At 38.7% G+C, this 8,984-nt stretch overlaps 1 pseudogene; it reads right to left on the bottom strand.

Moving 5' to 3' along the window:
- Nucleotides 1–2,934: 2,934 nt before the first annotated feature.
- On the bottom strand, nucleotides 2,935–5,060 carry LOC115272617 (annotated as a pseudogene).
- Nucleotides 5,061–8,984: the final 3,924 nt, after the last annotated feature.

Below are 8,984 nucleotides of genomic sequence, written 5' to 3'. Positions count from 1 at the left end.
TTCCGTCTCCTAAAAGTTCTGCCTTTACCCTCTCCCTAGGGGAGTACTCTCCTAAACCCATATTTTCCTTAAAGTTTTCTCCCATTAACTTTGGGCCTTGTTCTTTTTCTATCTTTCACTTCTCTTTGCCTCTTTTATATTCTGTACAGGTCATTCTCCCAGACATGAGTAGCCCAGATTTCTGAATTTGCTGTACTACATTTTCCTCAGGCCTGAACTAATTTAGTACGGAATGGGAAATACTCATAGGCTCTATTACACATGAATTTGGGAGTAATCTGAGACAGAGTAACTGGGGAAAAATTAAACCAAAGTATGGATATAGTCTAACTAGGTCATCAGTCCTTAAGGATAGAGCAAGAAACTATAAGTACAAACACTGGGATGAAGAAGGAAACAAGTAAGTTGAGGAGTCTAAGGTGGACTTGAGCTGTGGAGGGCGTAGCTCCTGGCGATGGGGCTGAGCTACCTCCACTTGGGTAGGGTAAGCGACTTTGATGAAAGGTTTATAGCCATTTTTACCTGAGAAGATGACACTGAGCATAAAGAAGTGATTCGCCTAGGTTCACTAGGGTAGTCAGTGGTTCAGATGGGGCTCCTGACCAGGATGTTCACCCCACAGCCTAACGCGATTACCCCACGTACAACACTGAAGTGTGAGAGGACAGAATACTTTCTCAACAACTGGCAATTCATCACAGAGATCTGGCAGTTAAGAGATGTTAAAAAGTTAAGAAATGTTAATTATGAAGAGCAAAACTACAGTGGTTTAGTAAGCATTATAAGTATGTAAAAATAAGGTAGAGTTACTTATTCTTTGAGAATCATTTTTATCCCCTAGAAGATTGGGAAATGGTTTTTCACTCCTATTCCTTAAATTTGTCTTTTACAGAAGAAATCTCCCAAAACAAACAAAAAAAACCAATTTATAAAATATAGATTTATTAAAGAAATGTGAGATATAATCAATATCATTACCATCATTCAACAGGAACTAAAATAAATTTTATCTTAGTTTGAGTCAGAGGAACATACACACACTCGCTCACTCACACACCACACACACACACACACACACACACACACACACACACACACATTGCCCCTAGTGGTGATTTTAAAGTAGTTTTTTCTATGCTGTATTGATGTGAAGTCCCATGTTTGTCATTTATTAACATACTGACTCTGATAGGTCCATTAAGGTCTTTATTTTATTTATTTACTTATTATTTATTTATTTATTATCTGAGAGAGAGAGAGCACACACAAGCTGGGGAGAGGGGCAAGGGGAGAGTGAGAGAATCTCAAGCATGCTCCATGCTCAGTGCAGAGTCCAACACGGGGCTAGATCCCATGACCCTGGGATCATTACCTAAACAGAAATCAAGAGTTGGCCGCTCATTCGACTGAGCCACCCATGGCCCCCTCACTTTTTAGAACTTTCCATTAACCTCTCTAAAGCCTAGTTTTCTCATCTGTAAAGTAGTGATGGTACCAGTATCTATACTATAGGAGGTTATTGGGGATTAAATAAGATAATAACAGAATTACTGTTCAATATATTATCATTAAAGTCCTAAAATTTAGTCTAATGCCATGACTATTAGAAACCACACATTTGGTGGAAAGCACAATATATAACATTTGGCAACCATCTGCTATACCTTGGCTGGAGTTCTAGGTGCTTGAAAAAAAATTATCTTATTGGGTATTCGCAACAAATCTGCACATTGCCTATTAATGTCTTCGTTTTATGGATGAGCAAACCAAAGCACAGAGAGTGTAACTCACTTGTCCAAGGTCAGAAGGCCTATAATTGGAAGAGAAAGGGGGTGGAATACCAGTCATCATGACTTCAAGGCCCTTGCTTTGCCCTGACTGAGGGACAGTATAAAAGGGACTAGACTTGTTAGTCAAGGACCTGGTACTGTAATTAATTTTCATGGGTGTATTTTTGTATTTGTCTGAGCTTCTTTCATTCTAAACCCAGCTTAAAAGTGTTTCTGAAGAAAGAGAGCTTGGTGTTAATATTGCTCATACTTACCGTGGAAAGAAGCCTTTTCCTACATAGGAATGGTAATTTTATTTCTGCCCTTAAAATGAGAAATAGGTCAACCTACTTACTTATTGCATTGCTTAAATCATCTTCTGGGGTGTTGGCAGTTTAAGGCTTATAGGTCTTTTCTTGGCTATTTTCCTCTAAATCTCTTAAGGGATCATAGATATTCTATGCACATCCAATCAAATATTTATTAAAGAATATATAATATAACTGTAAATTTATTGTAACATTTTTCTTCTAAGGAGTTCAGAACCCTATGGTATAAATTACCTCATTTATCTTCATATGCATTCCCAAGGGAAGAGCTTGATAGCATTATCAGCTCAGATTAAAAATAAATGGGCAAGTAGAAGCCAGTTGTTCAGTTAGTCAGTCCATCATCAGGATTGACAGGGTTTCCACTCTGCAGGGAACTCTGCTGGAAGCAGTAGCCATGCTGTGTTCAGGGGAGCAACATGTCAGAGCAAGGCTAGTCTGGATGAAAACTGAAATGGCTCAGGGATGCCTCCATGCACATTGCTCTGTTTAGCTGCTTCCCCCCCCCCCCCCAGCTAGTGACTAACAATAGCATAGGTCCTTGTCTCCATTTGAGAAGCCATCAGCCATTGTACTGTCTTATCACCTCATACTTCAAGCCCCAGATGGGTCATTATTTTAAGACTTTTGGTTTTTGTGAAAATCCCAAAATGTATTTATTTAATATATTTATCATAAGGGTTCAACCAGAGACTTAATAAAAACAAAACAAAAGCAAACCCAGAAAACAGAAATGACACCACAGCTTAAGATACAGTTCTGTACAGAAATCAAGGAAAGGGCAGACCATCTAAGGGAAAACTAAAGAGACCACGCAAGGAGAGAGGCTGGATAAGTCAGTGTACTTGTATAGAGACCTGCTTTGAGTAGGTTTCTGGCAGATACTTTTTAAAGTTTGTGGTTTGTTTTTCATGGCTCAGCAGCCTGTATGTTCAAACGGCTATCAATGTTGGGTTCTTCTGGCAAGCTCTGGACGGACAACAGAAGAGTCCTGACAGTCATACAGGGTGGACCACTTGTCCTTCAGGATGTCAAGCAGATGTTACCCCAGGGGTCCACACTGGGGTGGTAGCAGGGTGTGAGGAACTGCACTGTGGGTGCGTTTTAAGGGAAGCCACTGGGAAACCCAGGGAGAGCTTATACTTCAGGTCTTCATATACTGTGTCAGCTGCTCCATGGATGGCCTCTGTCCACTTAAAATGGTTATCTGATTCAGGGAAGATAGACATTCCTTTCTTGTCAGACATCATTAGGGTCATCAACTCCTATTGTAGCCTCCTGCTGATGGAGTGGGCAGTGTGCTGGCTGGGCTTGGCTCCTTTGTGGGGAGCAAGCAGTGATGTTGGTGGGCGCTGGGTCACAGTTCTGGGAAGCTGTCCAGGAGGTGCTTGCAGGAACACAAGAATTCGGGGAGCACCACCACAGGGCTGCAGGTCCACCTGTCTACTTATAAGACTTTCCTTGATCCTCAGCAGAATTAATAATGTCTGTGTCTAGACTTCTAGCAATTAGATGCAGTAAATATATCCATATATGATATATACCCATATATCGATATATTGAATGAATGAATGAAATTTGTGTGGATCCTCTCTAAAAAGCCCTGGGCTTCTGTGGGGCAGAAACTGTTTTATTCCTCTCTGAATCCTCAGCACATATCACAAAGCATGACACGAAACAGACAAAACCAATTTAGTAAATAGCGTAGGGGATTAGAAAACATTTAATATGTGAGGATCAACCTACAAACCTATTGCTTCAGATTATTTTTGCTTCTGGTTTCTATTTAATAATGTTCATCAGAGGGTTGATTTTCCACTTCAAATGGCATCCTTCACATGTTATCTTTGAGCCTTCCTTTTACCAGCTATAAAAAGGGAAGAGTGAAACTTATTTGTTCGTTATGGGATGTTGTGGGAAGCAAATAGAATGAAGTGTATGTATTAGTTTTCTAGGGCTGCTATAACAAAGTACCCCAGCCTGGGGGCTTAAACAAGAGAAATTGATTTCCTCATGGTTCTGCAGACTAGAATTCTAAGATCAAGGTGTCAGCAGAGTTGATTTCTTCTAAGATACTTCTCCTTGGCTTTTAACTGGCCATTATACCCATCGGTCTTCCCCTGGTCCTTTTCTCTGTACACATCTGTATCCTAATCTCCTCTTCCTATAAGGACATGAGTCATATTAGGTTAGGACATCTCCTTACAACCTCATTTTACCTTAATTACCTCTTTAAAGTCTCCATCTCCAAGTACTGTCACATTTTGATGTGCTAGAGGTTAGGACTTCAACATGTGAATTTTGTGGGAGAACAATTCAGCCCATAACAGTATATAAAAGGTCTAATATGATGCCCAGCATGTAGCTGTCATTTTACTCAGGGAATTATGATTACTATCACTTTTAGTCAAAAATTTCCAATATATCACAAAAAAAGCTTTACTTCTTCTTGTTAAATTGCTCCTTTGGTCTCTTGCTCAGCTTGCCTGAAAAGAAAAATAATATGTATACAGGGCACTAGCAATTCCAGCATAAAGTGCAAAGCAGAGGGAGAAAGATGAAGAATTATCCTAAGGGAAGGAAGCCTCTGAGCTCATTTACAGATTTAGCAAGAGCTTGTCATAACTGGAAAAACAGATGACCGAGACAAAGAAGGTGATGCTATAAATGGTGGCAAATATTTTAAGAAGAAAAATGAAAGCCTGTGGAGGTATATTTGGCATTCAGGAGTAGTGGCAGGGAGTGAGGGCGCCAAGCATGAAAGATATTAAAGAGGAACATTTCCATGAAAACCTGGCAGTCAGATTTTGATGGGAAAAGAGTCATTAGCCACATGTCAACGTGGTGATGAGCTTCAGACCCATCTTTCATGCAGTCACCTTCCATTCAGCTCCTGTTGTCCTTTGTCTCCTCTCCATCCCTCTCTTTTCCCCTTGCTTTCTTCTGCAAAAATGAACTGCATCGTTGTTACACAGTAGGCATTGTCAGAGTGCAGTGGTGTGTACAAAGGTAGATAAGACCCTCAAGGAAATTAATATACAGATATATATGGGTAATTCTTCTTGTTTATGGTAGTTATATGAAGCCTTCACAAACCCTGAATGAGTGAATACTGAACGGTTGTTCCTAAGGGAAATATACACCATATACACCTGCATACACATGCAGGCACGTCACACATAGACCATAACCTTAAATCCCAGAAATAACATGTACTGGTAGATTCTACTTTCTTAAACTTTCAACAGAGAAAACGAGGTTCAGAAGTCTTCAGTTACTTGCTTAAGGCCATCCTACTAACAGATGCCATAGGTAATTGGAATTCAACTCCCATCCATACAGAGCTGGAACTTTATATACTACACTGCACTTCTCCCTACTGTCTTCATTTTCTAGTCAGATAAATATGTATACACATATTTATAGAGAGAGAGGGGGGAAAAAGATGACCACATATATCCAAATATAGGAATATATATGTATTCCTATACCCATATATATATGATATTACATATATGTGGTATAATTTTATATTTATGTGTATATGTATCATATACATAAATGACTAGACAGCAATGTACAGATTGATGAACAAAGATCTAAAAGATTTAGGTTTTTATTGAAAATAGTGTGTAGTATTCTAAAACAGAATAGTGATTATGTATATCTCCATATATATATATATCTCCATAACCCGTTCCTTTTATGAGCCACGAGCTATTCTAAGCCTTTCATAAAAATTACTTTTTATAATAATCTTATAAAAGAGACATTATAATCTCCATTGTAATAATAAAAATCCAAAACTTAGGAAAGTAAACTTGTTAGAGACTGTACAGCCAGTAAATAGTAAAGATTTGGACCCAGGTCTCTGACTTCAGTAGTCTAGACCAGTGTATCTCATGATAAATGGATGTAGAATATCACTGTCTTGGGTGAGATCTCTCCCTTCTGTGTCTCAAACTTCCTCATCCTAAAATAACAAGGAATGGCAAAGAAACTAGAAATCGAAGAAGACAAGATGGGTGTTGTGTTAGGAAGGCAAAAGCAGAGAATGAATGGTTAATAGGCATCTCAGTGTAATATAAATCTTAAGCTAGAGTAGGTTTATACCTTTTAGATATAAATCTTAAGCTAGAGAGAGTTTGCAGAGAAGGTGTTCTGAGAGGAGTGTTTTGAAAGACAAAGATTAAGAAGTTAGTTGGTCAATAAAAAGTGAAGATGGCTGTAAGGTAGAACAATTAGGGCAAGAAGGCAGGGCAGGAGACAGCCCTCTTGGAAGCTAAGCTGTGGGACAGTGGGTGTGGGAGAGCAGGTGCAGCTGACTGTTCGTGGCTCAGTAAGAGTCTGGGTTTGAGGTGACACCGAGGGAAACGTGGTCAGTATGGAGAAAGCAAGTGGATAGAAATGGGTTTTGAATGTTAGGAAAACATTCATATAGGTTTGGCTATTTTCTCAAGGCAGTAAGTTACATTATTATTTAAATTTTAAAGTGAGAAAACTAACTTCAAACAACCAGAGGATTTAAATTGCATGATAAATTCTTTTCTTTTTTAAGGTTTCTTTCTTTATTTTGTTTGATTGAGAAAGAGAGAGAGAGAGAGCGAGAGAGAGAGAGAGAGAGAGAGAGAGGCAGAGAGAGGCAGGTAGGGAGAGGGATTGAGAGAATTCCCATGCAGGTTCTACACTGTCACCATAGAGCCTGATGCCAGGCTTGATCTCAAGATTGATGAGATCCTGACCTAAGCCACAACCAAGAACCAGCCACTTAATTGACTGAAGCACCCAGAAACCCCAGGATTTCTTATTAAGAAATAACAGAGGAGGTGCAGTGTAGATCCTAGAAATCTGACTCTAGATCTCAAATTTTACTATAGAATATATTCAGTAATAATAATAATAATAATAACAGATACTTTGATAAAGGAAAAATGATTATATTGTATCTCAGTGAAAACCCCCCAAATAACCAAGAATGTAGCAGAATCTGTTGCTTGGAAATTTTATCTGTAGTTTCCATAATTGCTTTGCAATGTCAACAGGGAAGAAATTAGTCATATAAAATAACATAAAATAGACTAAACAAAAGCTTCAATTTTCATAAAGTTGGGGTGAAAACATTTTTAAACCTGAAAATGCAATGTCAGTTCTCCTAAACTGTCCTTACTGTGATGTTGTCATGTTTTGCGTTCATTTTCTGATTTTTTCGGTCATGGTGGTGAAATTCTTTCAATAGTACTTGAGGTACTAGTACTTCCATACTAGAAAAACATCCCCAGCCCTCGAAGAGCAGCATATACTACAAATGAGGCTCAGGGACATATGGGCTATAATACACACATTTCAGACCAAGTAGGGTAAGCTTTAAAGTGCCAGTAATGTCATATCTGAAATTAGGAAGAAGAGAGTTCTGCACTCTCTGTGGGACTGTCGCAGTCTTGCCTGGGTCGTGCATCTGTATATTATCACCCATAACATGCAGAGCTCCATGCTGAGCTGGGGGTGATCAACTGGCTGATCACTCCTAGGACTGTCGCGGTTGCTTAGAACGGGGACTTTGGTCTAAATATTAGTTTAAAATGACTGTAAATAGATCGAGGGGAATTAGCAAACGGTATTTCATCCAGAGATGTATCCATTATGTTATTGCTTTCATTATTTAAATGGTGATCTTTTGGCAGAATATTGTTTAATAGATAAGTCAGTATTTGAGGACATGGATGGTTTATTGGTATTTAGTGGATGCAAGCCAGGCTGTCAAGTAGCTGAAGAGTTAGGCCCAAATCTCCTTGTGTTTATATATTTATATATGCTTCTCCCGTGTCTATGTACTACCTTTATACTGTTAAAAGTAGCATGGACACTAAGAAAAAGGACTGGGTTTGAATTTTGACTTGCTGCCTGCTGGTTGTATGACATGTGGCCTCCAATTTCTGAGCCTGTTTCCTCAGCTGTAAAGGGGAGGCAATGATGCCTGCTTCAAACTGTAACGATTATGTGGGAATATGTCTCACTTTAAACTTACTGCTAGTTGTACTTGTTTTCAGATTACCCTACTAAGAAAAAATGTGCTCTTGTCACAAAGTGCAACATTTTATACAGTCAAATTTAAAAATCTAATTCCTGAACTTAGAAACATACACTTGAAGTGTATCATACCCACAGAATTCAACATGCTGAAGTTTTAGTTCAGAAGTAAGCATATGTGCGCTAGACGTTTTTAAATTGATAGATTTTTATTTTTAGAGCAACTCTGGGTTTGTAGAAAATTGAGCAGGAAGTACAGCAGTTTCTCACAATTTTCTCTATTACTAAAATTTCACATGGGGTAGTACAGTTGTCACAATTGACGAACCAATATGGGCACATTGTTATTAACTAAAATCAATAGTTTATATTAGGGGTTCTATCTTGTAGTGTGGCGAGATTGACTCTGGCTGTCGTGAGTCTCTGAAAGTCAGGGGGAACCTGAGTTCGCATGTAGCCCTCTGACTCACCCTACTGCCAAATCACATGGTGCTGAGGGATATGACGCAGACTCAAATTCTCAGCCCAGCAGTAAGTATGGTATTTGCAGAAATAAAAGTAATGAGAAAGAATAATTCCCTCTCTTGAAAGATGTTCATGCCTTAATATTTTTTTAAATTAATATTAACCTAGTACTTACTAAAGGCTTGGCATCTTGCTTGTCCTGGAAAAGATAAGAACTGAAGACCAATCGGATAATTACTTAGAGAAGATAAAAAATTGGTTACACACACAGAGAAACAGCTAAACAGAACATTACAAAGCATTGAAACAATGTCATAGCTGGGGGTATCTGAATGCCACTGGTGAGAGGAGGAATCATTTTCTTCTTACTGTACTTCCTTCTCCTCCTTCATCC

The sequence above is a fragment of the Suricata suricatta genome, chromosome 11 (genome assembly GCF_006229205.1).
Source record: "Suricata suricatta isolate VVHF042 chromosome 11, meerkat_22Aug2017_6uvM2_HiC, whole genome shotgun sequence".
NCBI lineage: Eukaryota > Metazoa > Chordata > Mammalia > Carnivora > Herpestidae > Suricata > Suricata suricatta.
Note: the sequence above shows the minus strand (reverse complement) of the source record. Positions and strands in the feature narration are given on the sequence as shown.